The sequence below is a fragment of the Somniosus microcephalus genome, chromosome 14 (assembly GCF_052327205.1).
Source record: "Somniosus microcephalus isolate GS21.2 chromosome 14, FLI_Smic_1.0, whole genome shotgun sequence".
Lineage (NCBI taxonomy): Eukaryota > Metazoa > Chordata > Chondrichthyes > Squaliformes > Somniosidae > Somniosus > Somniosus microcephalus.
In genome coordinates this window covers 50,732,323-50,754,373 of record NC_141000.1, presented here as the reverse complement: position 1 = coordinate 50,754,373, position 22,051 = coordinate 50,732,323, and the positions used below count along the sequence as shown (strand labels likewise).

General features: G+C 43.5%; 1 protein-coding gene across 1 annotated transcript in view; it reads left to right on the top strand.

Moving 5' to 3' along the window:
• Positions 1-22,051, top strand: part of LOC147107487 (interleukin-1 receptor accessory protein-like 1) — a 1,486,384-nt gene that overhangs the window by 811,828 nt on the left and 652,505 nt on the right. The gene's annotated exons all lie outside the window — the stretch shown is intronic.

Genomic DNA, 22,051 nt, shown 5'->3' with positions numbered 1-22,051 from the left:
CTCTCTGCATTCTTACTACCAAAATGAATCATTTCACACTTCTCTGCATTAAATTTAATCTGCCGTGTGTCTTCCCATTTAACCAGTCTCTCTGTCCTCCTGAAGTCTGTTACTATCCTCCTCACTGTTTACTACATTTCTGAGTTTTATGTCATCTCTGCCATCACTTCCTGTGGAAAATCTCAAGAAATGGCAACAGACTCTGGGGAACCAGCAGACCATTTCCCAACCATGACCACTTAAAGTTGAGCAGTAGTGTTGCAGGAGATTGGCGCCTCAGTGTCAAGGCTTGCATATGAAGAATGGCCACCTGGGCAAGGGACGGGTATAGCACCGCAACCCCAGCAAGAGTCAGTAACAGCAGGAAAGAAGAGGTGAAAAGGGGAGAATTCTTATTCAAGATTTGGCAACACGGAAGATGCAAATTTTTTTTAAGATCACAATCATTTGTCAATGGAACATCATTCATTGGTACAGAACCACACACAGCATGAATAGGTAGATTATTACCCACCAATGGACAAAGGGTGTGGTTGGGACATAACTGCTAACATTCGGAATCCTGTAGATCAACAATTATAATTGGTAGCTGGTATGCCAACACATTGTTTTAATATTTTACTAATCCATATTTGAAGCTAGCAATAAATAAAAGGATTTTTAAAATATAATTTTAATTTTGATGTCATAAACAAGCTCACCTGTGCAAAAGTGTAAAAGTTTGTGCACTTTTTTTTGGTCAATTGGGTATTAACATATATAGAACCACATTTGCTGAAAGGTCTTTGAAATTAACCAAAGACCAATCAGTAGAAGTATTATTTCCATTTGCCTGATGTGCAGTGCATACTGACTACTGGCCGGGACATACCAAAGTTCAGAGAAATTAAGTGCAAGTTGGCAAGATCTGGACCTCAAAGTGTGCAGAAGGGTATCTCTGGAGTTGCGCAAACTGCACAGTTCACCCGCTCCGAGCACTGGTAAACTTCCCCTTGCTTGTCCAACTTGGACCATCCTATTCCAGCATGGACTGGTTGGGCCGAATGTCCTGTTTCTGTGCCGTATATCCTATGTAATCCTAAGTACTCTTTATAACTGTGGCTTGTGGGGTCGAGTGGAAAGAATCCCAGCTGCTCGTGACAGGTCTAATGCTGACAGGTCCCAGTGGTGGGTCCCATCATGAGTTAATTGTCAGCAGTGCCCTGGAGTGCTGTGGAGCTGCCTGGCTCAAATATCGGATTATTAAATCTGCGACAGAGGTTGACGCGATTCCAAGTTTCTGTCACTGAGCTTGTCATCTTGGAGACAACTCAACCCCTAGGAAACCCAACCTATCTCCCTCCTAGCAGGATGGTCACTATATTAGTCATTGCGCAGCTTATAAGTTAGCCTTTACAAATAACAGGAGAATAATCCACTACTGTCCCATTAAAGGACAATTATATTTTGGAATTTGTTTTGATCTCACCACCACCAACAATTTGCAGTGAATGTCATTTCTGCATTTTAGCCTGCTAGCATCGCAAGTTCATTCCTGCTTTAGCTATTAAACACTGGTGTGAAACAGAATGTGTACAAGGATGCTTTTATGCTGTGTATATGAAAAAAAAACCTAATCCAAAAATTAACATAACAGGAAGAACTAGTTGAACAGTTACAAATACCTGTTTTTTTTAAAGTAATGTTCCTGCAGAGATATAAGCCTAGAAATCTGTTGACACTGTGCCCGTTTTACAGGCGTAAATTGGACGCCCAAGCAACCAACATGATGGGCGACATACGCACGCGCATTGCAGCGCCACCTGCCACATTGGTAATGGCTGAAGTATAGGCTCGCGCCTGAAACAGACATTAGGCACTTTCACATACGCAAATAGTGGGTCGAACGTCTGTTTCAAGACCCCTTCCTGAAATTGGGCTGCCCTGAATCCTGCCTGCGCTGGGCCTGCTGTATGCAGGATAACCAAATATACATGCGGCCTAACCTGTGGTCCTTAAAGGGACCGCTGGAGGCCGCCATCAAAATCGTACTTTAAAAAAAAAATTCTTATTTGCATGTGGAGCCAGGAGTCGTAGGAGTGACTCCACAGCAGTCTCCTGATTGTCTCCCCCACTCCATTCCTCCCAGGACCTACCCGAGGGCATGAAATTTAAAACTGCTTTGCCGGCAAGCTGCCTGGGGACGTGCACTGGCTGTCTGCAGCTTGCCAGTCTAATTTAAACGAGGCCCAACCCCCAATATCGAGTGTGCCGCGGGCCTACTCGTTCCAGTGTCGGGATCGTTCTCTGTGCCTTGTGTGTGCCAGCAGGCTGGCACTATCCAGTGTCACCCCCAGAAGGTCAATCCAAAGCAGTAATTTACAATGAGAACAATCTCTTAAGGATTTATATTAATTTCCTTTAGGATGGGACTGTACTAGCCTCCTGTTAAGGACATATAATTATTTCACCGCTCTCATATCAGAAGTAATAGATAAAATTATTAGTATGCAAATTAATATATCAACCTTTTCCAGCGAGATGTAAATCTTGTGTGTTGCTCATGCACCAATATGTAGAGATTCATAAGGATATCCCAGTGAGCTGTCATTACTTAGCATTTTACTCCTTATAAATCATTTAAAATTTGTAAGTAGCTTCTTTATAGGACTTGGATAGACCTGTTAAAAATTTCCTTTCAATTTTCTGATGATCATAATGCCTTATTATGAGAATATAATGTTAATTGCAGCACAGAGATAGGTATTACAGCAGTGAGAAATGCTAACTGTCAAGAGATGATCTCTGTGCAGCTTACAAAATATGCCACAAATGCAGCCCAAACGAATGCTTTGAGCATTTTCTTACAACTGGAATGGTAAAATACAATATTATTGGTTAGCTTTAATATTCAGCCTATGCAGTTAAAAAAGAATAATAGTTTGTGAATATGGTGGATGGTTAAGTTGAAGCATTGACTTACGACACAGAGGTAATGTGCCCAAGTCTATTTAAGGAAGCATCACTATAATTCTATGACAAAATAATTTCTTTCCATAGCGCTTGTTACTATTCCAATTAAGTGCATCTGACCACCACATCTTTGCTGGATTGTTTTACTTTCTGGACAACATGCCCATACCTTCCTGTGAATATTATTCTCTTCTGCAATTTTCCATTTCAGGTTGGTTTTATGAGAGATTTGATGAACCATGTATCATTAGTATCTTGCACTCTGAGGCCTGACAATTCAAAAGATGAAAATGATCCTTTGTCGGCTATCTAACAATACAGTACTAGATGCTTCTAGTATAGATCATCATTTGAACCAACCATACTCTTTAACATTAACTCAGCAATAGGTCCTTAACTGCAGCTTAAGGAATGGAGCTTCCATTGCTCTGGGGGCTTATCAATTTTCTGCACTTTCAACACGGTTTCATTCAGAGATGAAATTACTAAATTGCAGGAGCCACATTATGGAACTTTGTCCAGTGGGATCTTGACTGGGAGTGCCACAACTGATTTATTTTGACTCCATTGACCCCAGCAAAGGACATGAGTTCCCCACAATAATTCGAACCACTGCATGCTTGATACCTTGAAAAGGTAGTTTTGTTAGTGAGGTCACTCATGAGGAATGTTTTCCTTCAGCAATACAATCAGCAGCAGGTTTAGAATGTTTCAGAGACCAATAGGGTACTCAGTTAGATTGTTGAAACTGTAGTAGAACAGATCAGCTCCAATTTACTAATTAAAAATGTAATCATAAATGAAATGAATCTCGCCATTAATAAATTTGAATGAAGTGAAATAGACCGAGACTCCAGTAACAGCGAATTATTGGGAGAATTAGTTCTTAACTGTTTATTGAAGGTAGCACCTGCTCAATTGAAAAGGTCATAAAAAAATCAAATTGCTTTACAAAAAAGACAAGGACATATGGGGCTGGATTTTCCTCCACTATAGCAGTAGGAAATGAGGTGGAGAGGCCTTTTGCTGGATCTCTACCTCTGCCATACTGCCAGGAATCTTTCTTCTCCTCCCACCTCCCCAACCCCAACAGGAAAGTTGGTTGACTGCTCCTGGACTGCCCTGTCATATTTAAATGATGGTGCAGGGGCAAGGGCTGGCAAACGGACCAATTTCCCCGTTTACTGCCTCAATTGCCATCAATGCCACTGACCTCCACGGGAGAAGTGGCAGTACACACTGGGGCAACACCAGGAATCCTGCTATGGCCATTGCCAGAGGGAGAGGGCCGAAAGTTGGCACCTCTCCATCTCTTCAGGCCCCTTAACTTCAGATGGAGGGCCAGTGGCTCATAGAGAGACTTTATTTCACACGATGAAAAACATCTTCAGGGCACTTGTGCTCCCATTGATACCGACTCCTTCCCCTTCTGATACTGCAACGACTGTCCTGCTGTACCACTGGCCACATTTCCCTGGTTGGGAACAGCAGGCTCTTTGTCTGTGGCAGATGGCACAGACCTTGCCTGGCACATACCCTGCATGAGGAATGAGCCCCCATCCAGGAAAATGGATTGGGGTCATGATGGGGTCAGGCAGAGAGCAAAAGCTCTGCCCCTTCAGCGGCAAATCAGCCCTGGAGCACAAACAAGGCCGTGGTTTGTTTATACAATGAACCAGCAATGGAAAAAGACTTTTGAATACCCCTCAATAAGTAATTACCTTGAATGCCCTCTCTACCTCAACTAAGTTAGAGGACAGTAACATTTTCTCCAATATTAGTTATCCATTTTTACTCTAGTTAATGAGGTTAACCTTAGACTATATGATAGCAGAGTGGTTATGTTACTGGACTAGTAATCCAGGGGCCTGGACTAATGATCCAGAAACATGAGTTCAAATCCCACCATGGCAGCTGGGGAATTTAAATTCAGTTAATTAAATAGATCTGGTTCACTAATGTCCTTTAGGGAAGGAAATCTGCCGTCCTTACCCGGTCTGGCCTATATGTGACTGCAGACCTGCAGCAATGTGGTTGACTCTTAACTGCCCTCTGAAATGGCCTAGCAAGCCACTCAGGTGTCCGCTATGAAAAACTGCAGCGGTTCAAGAAGGTGGCTCACCACCACCTTCTTGAGGGTACTTAGGGATGGGCAATAAATGCTGGCCTTGCCAGCAACGCCCATATCCTGTGAATGAATTTAAAAAAAATTAAACATTACTCTAAAAGTACTGCATGAAGGTACAGGAATAAAAATATTGACTTCTAGTATGTTTTCACAATTTAATTTTGAACAGAGCACCTCATTAATACTTAAATTGCGTGTGTTTTCTCTTGAACCATTTCAGTTATCAACAATTTGTTAAGGTTGAGAATACCATTAGATTTTCTGTGAATTGTTGCAGATTTAATGGTGCTATTTTTTTCACTTACGTTATACTTTGTGCACTCCAATGTCACACATTCTCTTAGATCTGGATAATGAATGTCCTGTAAATACAAGAATGAAAATTGAATGAGCTACATGTCTCATTTTGTTCTTAAGTAAATTGCAGAAATGTTGTCAATTAGTTTAGTGTGGAAGAGTTGATATATTTTGGGAAATGTATTTTTTGAGTGCATTCAAGTTTTTTTGCGTTCTTTTATGTTTCCAGAAATCCTTTCTGTGGGTGACCTTAATTCTTTGAATACTAAAAGATTTCATAATGCAACTAAAATGCATTATTATTTTGTTTCTTTTCTCTACCAAAATATTCTGAGAATTTGAATGTAAAAGGTTCCTATTGTGTACATTTATTTTGTGCAAGGTACTATAGCGAAACAAACCTATTTATTTAAACGTCTTATTAGCATTAAAAATGTTCACTAAGGAATCTTTTGTTTGAGCAGTATTGACTACCTGCTTCAGGAAATGCAAAAACCAGCAGATTCAAGTTCAATTACAGCTCAGCGTAAAATTCTCCCCATTGATTGGGTCATTAAAAAGATCATAATCCACAGAAAATGTAGCTGTCTCAGCTTTATTTTCAAGAACCCTTTGACTGTTCCTGGTTGATGAGCCAATTAATTCACCAACACAGGTTAGATGCTTTGACTATAAACCTGATTTAGATTACCGAAGTGATCCAAACATCACGTAGATAATCTCAATCAGGATGTGTGGTCTGAAGTGCACTGGATTCTTTTCTTGGCAATATTGTTTCTGTGTTCCTCAAGCTGAGGGATGTCATATATGGCATAGAACTCCTGGTTCTGGGATAGCTTTTGCCTGATTTTTTTTAATAGCATGATTCCAACATAGATTTTTTTTAAATTTCACAAGTGTGCATTAAAATAGTGAGATCTTGAAAAGAAATGTTAAAAGTAGCTGAGGCTTCAGGTAAAATGTGCACATCATTGACAGTTTGATTTATTTGGCCTGATCTAACCATATACTAGTGCTAGCCTTCTGTTAGCATGAGAGTAATAAAACAAGTAAGTAATAATTTGGGCTGAATTTTGAGGCCTCCCACCCATAGAGTGGGGTGGTAGTGGTCTGATCGTGGTGTGGAACAACTTGCCCCCACATTCCCGTGTGCCACACAGTATTAGCTAGTAGCTGGGCACAAAAGTAGCTGACAGGTGGGTTTGTGTTTATTTTGCAGGGCCACTCAGGCAAAATCAGACTGTTTGCAACCTTGGCACCCTTTTCAACGCTGAGTTGAGCTTCCATCCCCATCCCCTCTCCATCACAAATACCGCCTCCTTCCACCTCCATGACATCACTTTCCTCTGGCCCGACTTCAGCTCATCTGCTACTGAAACCCTCATCCATGCCTTTGTCACCTCCAGACTTGACTTTTCTCATGCTCCCCTAGCCAGCCCCGGATCCTCTTCAGATCATTGAAACTTCAGGTGACCGTATCCTATCCAGCACCAAGTCTTGCTCACCTATCTCCCTTGTCCTCACTGATCCACATTAAATCTTGGTCTTCCAGTGCCTCAAATTTAAAATTCACATCCTCAGTCATCGTTATCTCTGTAACCCCCTCTGAACCTCCCCCTTGAACTCTCTGTTCCTCTGACTCTGGTCACTTGTGCACCCTCCCCTCCATCACCCCACCATTGGCGACCATGCCTTCAACCACCTTGGCCCCACTTCGTAAATTCCCTGCCTAAGCCTATCTGCTTCTCCACCTCCCTCTCCTCCTTTATGTCTTGCCTTAAAACCTAGCTCTTTGATTATAAGAACATAAGAAATAAGAGCAGGAGTAGGCCATACGGCCCCGCGAGCCTGCTCCGCCATTCAATACGATCATGGCTGATCATCGACCTCAACTCCACTTTCCTGCCCGACCTCCATATCCCTTGATCAAACGTTTGGTCATCCCTCCTATATCTCCTTCAGTGGCCCTTCATCTTTTTTTTCATTACATCTCTGTTAGGCACTTTGGGACATTTGTCCACATTAAAGGCACTAGATAAATGTTGCTGTTCCTCCTGCTTCTCCTCCTTTGCCTCTTCTTCCTCCTCCTCTCCATACAAATTGTGTTCAAAGTAGAATTATATTCCTCTAATTACTGCTAGAATTATAGCCAGACTAGTGCTGTCCATCTGCATGTTGCCAATACTAAGATGTCTTCTCAATAATTTAGAAATACTTAAACTTTTAAACAAACTTCATAAGAGACTTCCTCTTGTGTCAGCCAGTGGCTCAGTGGGTAGCACTCTCGCCTCTGAGTCAGCAGGTTATGGGCTCAAGTCCCACTCCAGAGACTTGAGCACAAAAATCTAGGCTGACAGTCCAGTGCAGTGCTGAGGGAGTTCTGCACTGTCAGAGGTGCCGTCTTTTGGATGAGACATTAAACCGAGGCCCCGTCTGCTCTCTCAGGTGGGGACGTAAAAGATCCTATGGCACTATTTTGAAGAAGAGCATGGGAGTTATCCCCAGTGTCCTGTCCAATATTTATCCCTCAATCAACATAACAAAAAATAGATTATCTGGTCATTATCACATTGCTGTTTGTGGGAGCTTGCTGTGCGCTAATCGGCTGCCGCATTTCCAACATTACAACGGTGACTACACTTCAAAACGTACTTCATTGGCTGTAAAGTGCTTTGGGACGTCCGGTGGTTGTGAAAGGCGCTATATAAATGCAAGTCTTTTTTCTTTTTTCATCATCCACTAATTTCCTATTGAAACTTGAAGGACATCTATAAACACATGCAACATCATCAGTCATTTTTAAATGTATTGCATTTTGATTGATTTCAGTGATTTCTGAGAAGTTTCTTAAATCCATCTGAAATCACTAATGTATCTGACCATGTATCTGGAAAAAATTTTGTCCTTAGACTGTTATTTTACAGATTTCTTCTAACTTAATTTTCGTATGCTCATAAACCTTCACATCAGACTTCTAGTTACACTCAGAAACAAGCTTTCATTAAGTCAAAGATACATATATTTGCGATAAATAAGTCACCTGGAGAGAGCACAGCTTTTACTGCTCGAATGTGGGACTTAAAACATCAATTCACATGGTGAGAGCTACATTTCTTGGGCTGGGCAGGATGAAAGATAGTGCTCATTAGTCAAAGTAGAGAAAGAGTTAAACTCTGTATTGTTGTCAGTGTTAAATAAACCAGCGTGTGTGTGAATTCAGAGTGAGCATCTCAGGAGAAAAGCAATTATCGTGAATTGAAAGCGGCACTGGAAGAAAAGTTTGCTCGTGAATAGTGTGAGATAGAGCTGTGGCAGCAAGGATCACATACAAAGCAGAGACCTGGTAAGACTATTGATCAGTATGCTGACAGATTGACTGATATGGTGCAGCGTGCTTGCTGGGATGAGACCAAAGATCATCAGGCTAAAATTGTGATGGACCAGGTTATTTTTCAAAGAATACTGCAGAGATATAGCTACAAAAACTGTTTACTGATGGCTCATCCATGTTAGAAGCACTGATATCAATAGACCAAAAGACAGAATAGGCAAAGGCAACATAAGTTAGTCTTTTGGAGGAACCACTAATGATTGTGCAGTTGCTACAGCCAGAAAAATGAAAAGCAAAAATAATGGGCAGTGACTGAAAAGTAGCATGCTGTGTTTCTATTCCAAAAGTCAAGAACTGAAGTGTCTGCACACCCTGTCATTGTAACCTTCTTTTCTCAGACCAGGTAGGGCACGGGTGTATCTGTTTCGCCTATGAGTGACCAGGTGATACCAGAATCAACTGTCCTGAGTAATAAGAGGTATGAGATTAGCTTCCCAGCATCATTGCATGGAAACAATCATATCCTTTTAGATCAGTGAGATTCAGAGGTGCTGCACTGCAGCTATTTGTGAGCTGGAGGAACTTTACGGCTATAGATCTGCTCTGAGAAAGCCCACTAACACTACAGACCTTGACCATTTCCACTGTCAAAAGTGTTTCAGAAGTTGCTGATACACATTTGTTGAGATGCATCAAAGGAATAGAAACCTGGATGCTATTGTGCACCTCTATCAGCTACCTCTATCAACATAATACATAACAATATTACTGTATTAAATAGCTGCAAAAATGAAAAATTGAAAGCTGCAAAGAAAAGACAAAATATTGTAGCAGCAACATCCTGTAAATGATTGTGCATTTGTATCAAACTCGTATTATTTTAGTGGAAGCATTAATGTATTTATCATAAGCTTCCCTGGATGGCAAGGAACCAACTGCAACAACTTTTCAAAGCATTTCTTGTTTTGATATTCCAGCAGCAGAGAGTTCTGCCGATCTCAGGACTGAAGGTCCACAGGCAGATGAACCGCATTATTTCTCTAGATGGGTGACCAATGCGTGCCACCATAGCCTCCTACTCCCCCACAAGGAGTCCACAAAATTCATACAGAAGCAATACTCCACTAATACAGCTGGGAAGACTTCTTTTTTTTTAAACCAGGTCTTCTCAGCAAATCCAGTAATTTTAATGACTGTTGGCTTTAGTGTATTCACCAAGTTTACTTTGACATTCCAGCCCTTGTTTGAGACTTGTGTATCGGGCGCAGGCAGCACTAATATGGCACTCAACCCAATATAAAGTCAGCTTCCGTTGCTATTGCGCAGTCAGGTATACAGGAAGATTACTCAGGCAATTGGAACAGAGAGAGTTTCACTACTGCTTTGAAACAGTGTTTTATATTACAGCAGTCTATAATAAAGAGTTTACTTTGATGGTAGGGAAACGTCCTGAAACCTGTGCATGTTTGGCAATGGGATTCCAGCAGTAAGAGGATTGAATTGAAATATTCCATTTTCTTGTAAGTTCCCATGGAAGGGCATGGAAAGAGTTCTGAGGAGCACCATCACCACACAGACTACAGCAATTCAAGGTGAAGCCCTGCCCTCACCTCAGAACAACTAGAGTTGGGCAATAAAGGCCATGCCAGCAATGCCCACATTGGAAAAGTCATGTGTGGAGGTGACAAAAAAGAGAAGCAGCTGCTGGGAGGGAGCTGTGCACTACTGAATGCCACAACAGATGCCCATCATGTCAACAGGGAGTTAGATACCCACTTACTGGGCTGCCCAGATTACATTACTGGTTTATCCATTAATTAGCTTTGCCATACATCTCCGAAAGTGTTCTGGTTTTGTCCCCAGTGTGTGCTGATCTCAGCTAGAGGAACAGCTTGGGTGCCACAATTGGCCTCAGCATCCCAGAATTTAGTTCCAAATTTGCTAACCAGCGACCAATGCCGGACAGGCACATGTGTGTATATTGGGTGAGGACAGGATTGGTCCCAGTGTTAAATAGCCTGCAGATACTCATTGTCAAGGCTCATATACGAACAATGACTATCTGGGTGAGGCATTAGAAAGTATCTGTTGCCCATAGAATCATATTCCAGCAAAGAGCCAGTGCCTTCAGGCGAGAATAGGTCAGGCGGGAAAAAACACTTTTAAAATGTTTTACAAAAGACATAGGCCTAGAAATTGGGTTTTGGCGCAGCAACGGCTTTAGCGCCGGAAGTTAGTGCCGGAGCTAAGTCGCGCTGGTCGGGCCAAAAATTCACTACTTCTGCGCCCAAACGGCTGCCGGCGCTGCTGAAAGCTGTTAGCGCCTGAAAACTGGCGCTATGCGCTGAATTTCGGCGCTATTCGGGCGCTGCGGCGCCCGCTGTGGTGCGGCAGGTTCGGGAAGTGCAGGCCTCCTCCTTCCCTTAAGGAGGACCTGCCTGCACCCGGCCGCGGCCCGCGATAATCTTATTAAAAATGAGCCCGGCACCTCGGACAAGTGCCGGGCTTGCTTCTGTTCCGGGGGGGGGGGGGGGGGGGAAGTCCGGGGAGGGAGCTGCGGCCAGGCGGGCGGCGGGAAAGCGGCCGGCCGACGCGGGGCCTTTAATGCGCCGGCGCAAACTTGTGCAAGGCACCTCTGCCAGAACGTTGCTTGCGGCTGCCACGGGCGAGGCGGCCGCAAGTCAATTTCCCAGTTCGGGCGGGTTACCATGGCAACCGGGACGCTGCGCACACCGATGACGTCATCGGTGCCGGCGCAGCGCTACCGGTCTACCGCGGCGGAAGGGCCCCAGGCAATTTAGGCGCCGGCGCCAATTGCAGCGCGAGGCCCTCTAGCGCCGCAAAATCGGCGCTAAGGGCACTGAATTTCTAGGCCATACTCATTACGGAACCATCACACTCATTCACCAGAGACTGACTGATACTGAATAAACTCACACTCATTCACCAGAGACTGACTGATACTGAATAAACTCACACTCATTCACCAGAGACTGACTGATACTGAATAAACTCACACTCATTCGCCAGTGACTGATTGATACAGAATAAACTCACACTCATTCACCAGAAACTGAGTGATACAGAATAAACTCACACTCATTTACCAGTGACTGATACAGAATAAACTCACACTCAGATACCAGAAGCTGACAGGTACATATAAAACCTACCTTTGCATACCAGAAACAGAAGATAGTGAAAAAGGCAGTCACCTTTTTTTGATATATAAATGACCTGGATATTGGATTTGGATATTGGAATGAGTAGAATTTCTGAATTTGCTGATGACACCAAACTTGGGGGTGTGGCAAACAGTGATGATTATATCAATCGACTGCAAAAGGACATAGAAAGGCTAGCAGAATGGGCAGACAAGTGGTAGATGGAATTTAATACAGTGAAGTGTGAGGTGATTTATTTTGGCAGAAGGAACAGGGACAGGGAATATACACTTAATGGCACAGTTTTAAAGAGTGTGCAGGGACAAAGGAGTTAATGTGCATAGGTCCCTGAAGGTGACAGGACATATTGAGAGATTGGTTAACAAAGCATATGGGATCTTGATCTTCAGAAATAGAGGTTTTGAGTCCAAAAGTAGAGAAGTTATGCTGAACATTTATAAAGCGCTGGTTAGGCCACAACTGGAGTATTGCGTCTAGTTCTGGTCACCACACTTTAGAAAGGATGTGAAGGCCCTTGAGAGGGTGCAGAGGAGATTTACCAGAATGTTTCCGGGGATGGGGGATCTTAGCTACAAGGACAGGTTGGAGAAGCTGGATTTGTTTTCATTAGAGCAAAGGAGGTTGAGGGGTGATTTGATAGAGGTGTACAAGATTATAACGGGCTTGGATAGGCTAGACGGGGAAAGGTTGTTCCCACTAGTTGATGGTACAAGGACTAGGGGACACAGATTTAAGATTTTGGGCAAGAGATGCAGGGGGGTCGTGAGGAAAAGACTTTTTACGCAGTCAGTGGTGAGGACCTGGAATTCGCTGCCGACAGAACTGGTGGAAGCAGAGACACTCAGGCCTAGAAATTGAGTGCCCTTAGCGCCGATTTTGCGGCGCTAGAGGGCCTAGCGCTGCAATTGGCGCCGGCGCCGAAATTGCCTGGGGCCCTTCCGCCGCGGTAGACCGGTAGCGCTGCGCCGGCACCGATGACGTCATCGGTGTGCGCAGCGTCCCGGTTGCCATGCCGACGGGCCCCAGCGCCGAAATTCAGTTGCGGCCGCCTCGCCCGTGGCAGCTGCAACTAAGACTCTGGCAACAGAGTCTTACAAGTCTTTGCGCCGGCGCATTAAAGGCCCCGCGGCGGCCGGCCGCTTTCCCGCCGGCCGCCTGGCCGCAGCTCCCTCCCCGGACTTCCCCCCCACCCCGCCGGAACAGAAGCAAGCCCGGCACTTGTCCGAGGTGCCGGGCTCATTTTTAAAAAGATTTTCGCGGGCCGCGGCCGGGTGCAGGCAGCTCCTCCTTAAGGGAAGGAGGAGGCCTGCACTTCCCGAGCCTGCCGCACCGCATCGGGTGCCGCAGCGCCGGAATTGCGGCGCGAAACGGCAGTTAGCGCCGATTTACCGCCGCAAAGACCCTTCAGTAGCGCCGGCAGCCGTTTGGGCGCGGCCCTGCTGAATTTTTGGCGCGCGCAGGGGGACTTAGCGCCGGCACTAACTTCCGGCGCTAAAGCCCTGGCTAAGCCAAAACTCAATTTCTAGGCCACAATGTTTGCAAGGGGAGACTGGATAGGCACTTGAGGGAAATAAACTTGCAGAGCTACGGGGATAGAGCGGGGGAATGGGACTGACTGGACTGCTCTACAGAGAGCTGGCACGGACTCGATGGGCCAAATGGCGGCCTCCTGTGCTGTTATAACTCTATGAAAGGGATGCATATAGTATAAGGTTCTGAAATTCTTTGTTACCTGAAATCTGTGAGAGAGGCAAGCTTTTTTTGATGTCCCAAATTACCAGCAAAATTCTAAATAGATAATTTTGTAACTTGACCCTGAAAGCACAGATTTTATTAGCTGTAATGAAAAGAAATCAGCTAATTCTGACACATCTGCAAAAATGGCACTTTAACACTTCTCAAGCAGCTGATGAGTTTCTTACTCAGTATAACGATTAAAGTTCACTCATCCAACTGGAATACACACTTGTAGTATGAAAAGGGTGAATGCCAGCAAGGAAACTCCACATTTACCCACAGGTGCTGCATGTACTCTGGCCCTCAGTGGAAGTCCTCACTTCCCTCAAGAATGTTTTGAAGTACAGCAAAGATAAAGATGTTAACTTCTGCTGCTGGTAAAAAATTTTCATAGCAACCTGATCAATTTACTGTATTTTGGTCTGCAGTGCTAAAATTATTGGGCCAAAAATTGCGGTCGGAAGCATACCTCCAGAGTATGCTTCCAACCCGCGAAATGAATACGTGCCTACCTGATGGTGGTGATGCTGCAAAAACCTGCGGTCTGAGGCTGCGAGGCGGAGGCCCACGGATCCCAGGGGTGCAAGCGGTGTGGAAGTGTACCTGGGATCACGTGGGCCTGGTCTTCCAATCAAAAAAACAGAATTCGATTTTAATCATTTCCGAAGGGAATCCCGTAATGAGATGTAATGGAATCCTGAAATCAGATTTAATTACAATTTACAGAATTGGAATTTAATTCATAATTAGCTTCATTCCACCAACATCACTAAAAATTTAATTTTTTGATCATTTTCAACATCATTAAAACTCTAATCCAGGCCATTATTTGCAGAAAATCATTTGATACAGTGTATATGTATAATTTCCGATAGGAAAATGTTTAAATCATGCCTGAGGTAGCCCCTTACACTGATGCAAACAGGCCCTGCACCTGTTTGCATCAACCATAACATTTCCGTACGCAATTGCTGGCCAGTCGTGCCAGCAGTTGTTTTTTCATGGACATGCGGATGGCCTGTCAACGCGTACATTGACAGACTGCACGTTCCGGATTTTGCATGTGCGCAAGCGCTTGCGGAAATCCCGAACTTGGGGTGGATTTCAAAGGAGGTATGAAGGCTTACTCAGAGTATGCCGCCATACCGACTGCAAAATCCGGGCCATTAAATGTTATTATTTTAAGTTGCATAATTCATTTTCCAGCAAAATAAAAGTGCAATCTAAAACCTCCAGCTGTATTTCATGTGTTCATTGATGGTAGCTTTAGGAAACTGTGCAGCAAATTTTTTTTAAAGCATTTCAAAACTCCTACAGCCTGCTAAAGGACCCTAAGAAACATTAGAGTAAATTCAGCAATTCCACAATCCCAGTGGGAAGCTAAGCTCGAAGGGAATGTGGGTCAAAGATTGGGCTACAACGCTGTAGTATTGATTCTCAAACACACATTACCTTTGAGCATGCCTCTCTGCTGAGAGCATGGGAGGAAACATTTTTTTATCTTCTGTTATCCTATTTCGTTCTATAATATTGATTTTACCTCATCATCAAATGCATATGTATTGCCATAATGTAGAGATTAGAATTCAAAGTGTTCATCATCTTCAAAAATGTTGTGACTGGATGATTTTATATGAAAGGAAATGTTGCTTGGCTAGGGAGGGGAAATTTGCACTGTTACATATATCGTTTTCATGTATTCCTATAGCATTATTTGAAATGATTACAATACTCAGCTCTGTGATGAAACTGTATTTCAGTTACCTGTTGAGTATCGTGTGCGGTGCCCCACGTTCTGATCGGCTTTTTCTTATATTCCATACAGTTTGGGATAATAATGTGTTTTTTAAACCAGGTACAATTGATAGCTCAATACAAATGAGGAATGCCATCACACTTAATAAGGCCTACTGAATTTGTTTTTTAATTTCTCCTATGAATTTACCACCTCCAATTGGTATTCTATATTGAATCACCATCTTTACTGGTAATACGATGTCATTGTGTCACTACAAACTTTAGCTTGCACCATTTGCCTTTGTCTTGCTGCAGTGTCATTAGAGTATCGAGATTTATTCAAGCAGATAGTCTAATGAATGAAAATTCAGGGATTATTTTAACCATTTTATGAAATTGTAGTGACCAGAGTGCATTGGAATTCACTTCTGGAAATGTGTCTGAGTTAAACTGAAGACACATGGAGGGAAGAATTTATCTGGTTGCTATATGTAATGAAGTTGTAAATGCCTTCATGAAGATTTCCTTTGGTCCACGTTTCTAGTGGAATAAATAAGAGTTCAAAAAGACTGCATTCACTAGAAATACCAACCAAAGGAAGTCTGCATGAATGCATTTATGATGTCACTACACAAAGCAACCAAGGCAGTTCTTTCCCCATGGATACTGAGGGGTAGCGTTTCCACTCTTTTGCGCCAGTAATATCAACGTAATCTCAGTAGAATTAGCCGAACCAGTGCAGTAAGATCAGGAAATCTTAAATGTAAGTGAGTTATGCCCAAAACTACTCATGTTCATGTTTTCCGCAATCTTTTACACTGGTTTAAGATTCAATTTGCCCAAATCAGGCCCAGCCCACAAAACTGGCCACGCCCCAAAGGACAAAATTGCGAGATTCCTCAAATTCGGGAAGACTCCTCAAATTGCGTTCATTTTCTTAAGCGACTAATAGGCACGTTTTGAAAGTTTTTTCATGTCAAAAATGATTTAATTTACTAAGAAACTAACTAGTGTACACCAGTGAAACTATAAAATGGTTCAATATAGTTTTTTAAAGTCGTTTTCAGTGATTTTAAATCAGGCTATTCATAGATGGACACCCTTATTAAAAACGTGTATATTTGGTGATGAACTCATTTTCAACTGTATTAATGAAACTGCACCAGGTTACCACACTTAAATACATCAAGGAATACTTTTTTACTGGTAAGAAAAAAAAGAAACAGTTACATTTTATTACGCTGCCCGAATGCGCTGGTTCATGGAAGATGTTACGTTTATGATTATGCAAATGAATTTTAGAGGAATCTTGAACAGTAACCTAACATGCGCAATTTCAAATGCATTTTGGGTGCAATTTCCTGATTGCAGTTTGTTCTAACATGTAAGACTTTGGTCACTGCTATGCTGTCACTATTTATGACATCATTACTGTTTGATGGAACTATTGCATTGCAGCTTACAATCAGTTATCTTCCATCACAACTTCATGTGTGGGTTATTTTCACCATTGCCACTTGGGTGGAGCAGATCTGCCCGCTATTATAGAATGCACCTGATTTTCACTACCATTGAATTCAAAAATAAAAAATTGTTCTCACTTAGAGTAGATAGATAAAGAAAGAAATACATTTATTCCCTAATATACAACAGTTAAATAAATAAGTACATTCATTCACATACCTGTAATGAGCGTGTAGTCACAAAAATAAACAATAGGGCCGGAATTTTCCCTCTGCCATGCATGTGGGTTTGCAGGCAGGTCGGCAATAAATGTTGCAGAAAATGGGAGCACGTTGGAAACGCGCCGTCATCCCACCTCCTTGTACCTTTAATTCGGGCGTGTTTGCCAGCATGCTGTAAGAACATAAGAAATAAGAGCAGGAGTAGGCCATATGGCCCCTCGAGCCTGCTCCGCTATTCAATAGGATCAAAATAAAAGGTTTACATTACAACCGTATTTGGTGTCAGATTCAAATTCTCTTAAAATAATCACATTTATACCTTTTTAACATTTGTATTTTATTACCGAATTCTATGGGGGAAAAATTCAGTTGTTTGCGCCTCCCGGTAGTGCCTTAAGAGGGTGCCAAGTGGGGCGCAAAGCAACTAGCGCCCGGGCGCAGCGATGTTTGCGCCGCTCGCGAAATTAACTAGACATTTTGCGGCGGCGCTAAACACTACCGCCACAACCTCCTGCGCCGGCAGATCGTGACGTCAGTCGAGTGCGCAATGCCCCGTTAGCGCCCCGGACCGGAAATTGAGTGGCGCCCCTTGCCTTACCGCCTGCACTAGCAACAACAGGTTGAGGGGAGCGTTATGCTGTCAGAAAGGGACTAGGGGAGCGCTATTTAAAGGCGACCGCTTCCTGCCTTTTTTTTCGGTGACATGTTTGCACCATGCATTCTGAGAAAGAGAGAGAGAGAGACTTCTGGAGAGATTCAATGCTGTGTGAAGGAGTTTTGGGTACTGAGCAGCACTTTGCAGGTTGATTTTGATTTGCCCTTCCTTGTATCGATTTAGAAGAAACTATGGGGGCTGCACTCTGAGCTCTTTTCCTGGTTCTCTCCATTGTTCTTTCCAGCAGATTTGATGTACAGGTCTCTCCAGGCTGAGATTCAAGGCTACAATGAGCAGGATGTGGATGGAGAGCAAGATCAACCCTCCCCTTTAAGATAAAAACAGAAAATGCAGGAGAAACTCAGCAGGTCAAGCAGCATCTGTGAAGAGAGAAACAGAGTTAACGTTTCAGGTCGATGACCATTCGTCAGAACTCCCCTTTAAGAATTGGATGGTGCCAGTGTGTCTATGTTCCATTGCTGACTGACATCACATGAGCTTCGCCAGCGCTGAGAGGTAGCACCTCGCTCCTCGGCCTTAGCGCCTTAAGAGAGGTGTGTAGCGCCTGATTTAGCATTCCAATCACCTCCAGGGGCGATAAAAGCCAAGTTTGCTGTCAGAGGCGATAATTAGCACCAGGCGCTAAACTTTGTGCACCGCCAATAATGGCGCAACAAATGGGGCGATACCAAATTTTTCCCCCTATGCCTTTATTGGATCCTAACTACTGACATATAAGAACATAAGTAGTAAGAGCAGGAGTAGGCCATACAGCCCCTCGAGCCTGCTCCGCCATTCAATAACATCATGGCTGATCATCGACTTCAACTCCACTTTCCCGCCCGATCTCCATATCTCTTGATTCCCCTAGAGTCCAAAAATCAATCTATCGATCTCAGCCTTTAATATACTCAAAGACTCAGCATTCACAACCCTCTGGGGCAGAGAATTCCAAAGATTCATAACCCTCTAAGTGAAGAAATTCCTCCTCATCTCAGTCTTAAATGGCCTACCCCTTATCCTGAGACTATGCCCCCTAGTTCTAGGCACTCCAGCCAGGGGAAACAACCTCTCAGCATCTACCTTGTCAATCCCCTTCAGAATCTTGTATGTTTCAATTAGATCACCTCTCATTCTTCTAAACTCCTGAGAATGTCGGCCCATTCCACACAATCTCTCATCATAGCACAGCCCTCTCATCCCAGGAATCAATCGAGTGAACCTTTGTTGCACCGCCTCCAAGGCAAGATAAGGAGACCAAAACTGTGCACAGTACTCCAGGCGTGGTCTCACCAACGCCCTGTACAATTGTAGCAAGACTTCAAGGCTTCACTGCTGATCCTGCTGCCGCCTCTGCTGCTGGAGATCCTCTAATGGCAAGAAGGGAAGGAAAAAAAGGCATCCCATGCTTCTCGTAGATGCCTCCGCTGAGGAAGCGCTGAGTGAGGGTGGCGAGAGGGGTTTCCCAGGAGATCGCATTGGAGAAGTGTGTGAGGCTCCAACCTTCCACAGCTGTGCCTAAGCCTTGAAGAAGTAGCCCCAAACCTGCACAACAAGGTCCTTCAACATACAAGTGCTGTCCCTTTAAATCGCAGCTTCTCCGATTGACCTGCAGCTGACAGCAAGCAAGCCGGCAAGCTTCACGCCAGGTCTCATCAGCGGGGTTCCCCGCAGGCGTGTTTGATGTGGGGAAAGCTCCAAAGTCGCAACGGCCCCGGAAAATCTACTTCAACAAGGTAATTATTGGTCATTATTGTGCCGACGACCAGTCCTGCCAGCTGCGGCCGATACTGAAGCGGGTCGCGGAGAAACGGCGGTGCGAAAGTCGGACGGGGCGGGAAATCAGGCGGGGGGGTGTCCCGACCCGTTTTTTCGCCGATTTTCGGCCCCCGGCCGCATGAAATGCTGCCAGAAAATTGACCCCTTTATGTTCTCGTCATGGTTTACTGTCCCACCTAGCTTTGTATCATCAGCAAACTTGGATACATTACACTTGGTCCCTTCGACTTCACCTGACGAAGGAGCAGCGCTCCGAAAGCTTGTGATTTCAAATAAAACTGTTGGACTATAACCTGATGTTGTGTGACTTCTTACATTTGTCCACCCAGTCCAACACCGGCATCTCCACACCATGCCTTCATCTAGGTCATTAATATAGATTGGCCCAGAAATTTGGGTCGGAGGCTTCCCGCTGTTGCAAGCCTCCGACCAGCACTTACCTAGTGCGCCGGCCGTTGTGCTGTGGGCCCACGTGGGATTCCGATCCTGGGCCTGCTCCAACTGCTGGCGCGCAGTGCTTGTGTATCCCAGGGGCGCAGTTAGTTCGAAGCGTTCCCTGGGATCACGTGGGCCATGGAGAGCCAATGGTAGCAGGGAATCTGTATTCATAGATTTGACAGGACCTGTCCCAAAACATAACTTAAACTTCAAATAATTTTTTTTTTAAATCACATTTTTAAAATAACTAAAATTACATAAAATAACTATTTTAAACAATAATTTAAATTTTTGAAAAAATTAATTACAGTTTCTAACAGGGCTAAAAATAAACTTACCTTTCTTTAAAGTATTTAAAAATAATAAACCTGTGGAAAAAATGTTTTTATTTTACTTAATTCACCACTTACCTTGTTAAAAGCAGGCCTTGCGACTGCTTTTTACAAGCGTAGCTGCTGGAGACTTAACCTCCCGGAAAAACCTGCAAAAAAAATGGAAGTTCCAGGTGTACGTGCTGCTTCTCCGGCGCACGCGTTCGACCTGTGAACCCCTTACTTCAAGGGAACGGAAGTTCCGGTTTCCCGCGCATGCGTAGTGCATGCACGAATCTGGCACTTTCGTTGGACCTACGCATGAGTACCCAGCGCATACTCACCCGTGGGGACCCGAAGTTCTGGCCCATTGTAAATAGCTGAGGCCCCAACACTGATCCTTGCAGCACCTCGTTAGTTACAGCCTGCCAACCTGAAAAAGATCCGTTTATCCATCCTCTCTGTTTTCTGTCCGTTAGCCAATCCTCTATCCATGCTATTACATTACCCCCAACCCCATGAGCCCTAATCTTGTGTAATAACCTTTTATGTGGCACCTTATCAAATGCCTTTTGGAAATCCAAATATATTACATCCACTGGTTCCCCTTTATCTACCCTGCTAGTTACATCCTCAAAAAACTCTAATAAATTTGTCAAACATGATTTCCCTTTCATAAAACCATGTTGACTCTGCCTAATCATGTTATGATTTTCTGAGTGACTTGATACCACTTCCTTAACAATGGATTCCAGCATTTTCCCAATGACTGATGTCAGGCTAACTGTAGTTCCCTGTTTTTTCTCTCTCTCCTTTCTTGAATAGCGATGTTACATTTGTGACCTTCCAATGTGCTGGGACCATTCCAGAATCTAGTGAATTTTGGAAGATCAAAACCAATGCATCCACTTCAGCCACCTCTTTTAGAACCCTAGGATGTAGGCCATCAGGTCCAGGGGATTTGTCAGCTTTTAGTCCCATTAGTACTTTTTCTCTACTTATATTAATTACGTTAAGTTCCTCACCCTCATTAGACCCTTGGTTCCCCACTATTTTTGGTATGCTTTTTGTGTCTTCTACTGTGAAGACAGATACAAAATATTTGTTTAACATTTATGCCATTTCCTTATTCCCCATAATAATTTCTCCTGTCTCAGCCTCTAAGGGATCAATGTTTACTTTTGCTATTCTTTTCCTTTTTACATACTTGTAGAAACTCTTACAATCTGCTTTTATATTTCTTGCTAGTTTTCTCTCATTCTATTTTTTCCTTTTTTATCAATTTTTTGGTCAACCTTTGCTGGTTTCTGAAACTCTCCCAATCCTCAGGTTTACTATTATTCTTTGCAACATTATAAGCTTCTTCTTTCAATCTAATGATATCCTTAACTTCTTTAGTTAGCCAGGGTTGGATCACTTTTCCCGTGGAGTTTTTGTTTCTCAATGGAATGTATTTTTGTTGAGAATTATGAAATATTTCTTTAAATGCTAGCCACTGCTTATCTACCGCCATACCTTTTAATCTATTTTTCCAATCTACCTTAGCCAACTCGCTCCTCATACCTATCTAATTGGCTTTATTTATTTTAAGACTCTAGTTTCGGACTTAGGCAAGTCACTCTCAAACTTAATGTGAAATTCTATCATATGATCACTCTGCCCCAGAGGCTCCTTTACTATGAGATTGCTAATTAACCCTGTCTCATTACACAAGACAATATCTAAAATAGCCTGTTCCTTGGTTGGTTCCATGACATATTGTTCTAGGAAACTGTCCCGAATGCATTCCATGAACTCGTCCTCCAGATTACCTCTG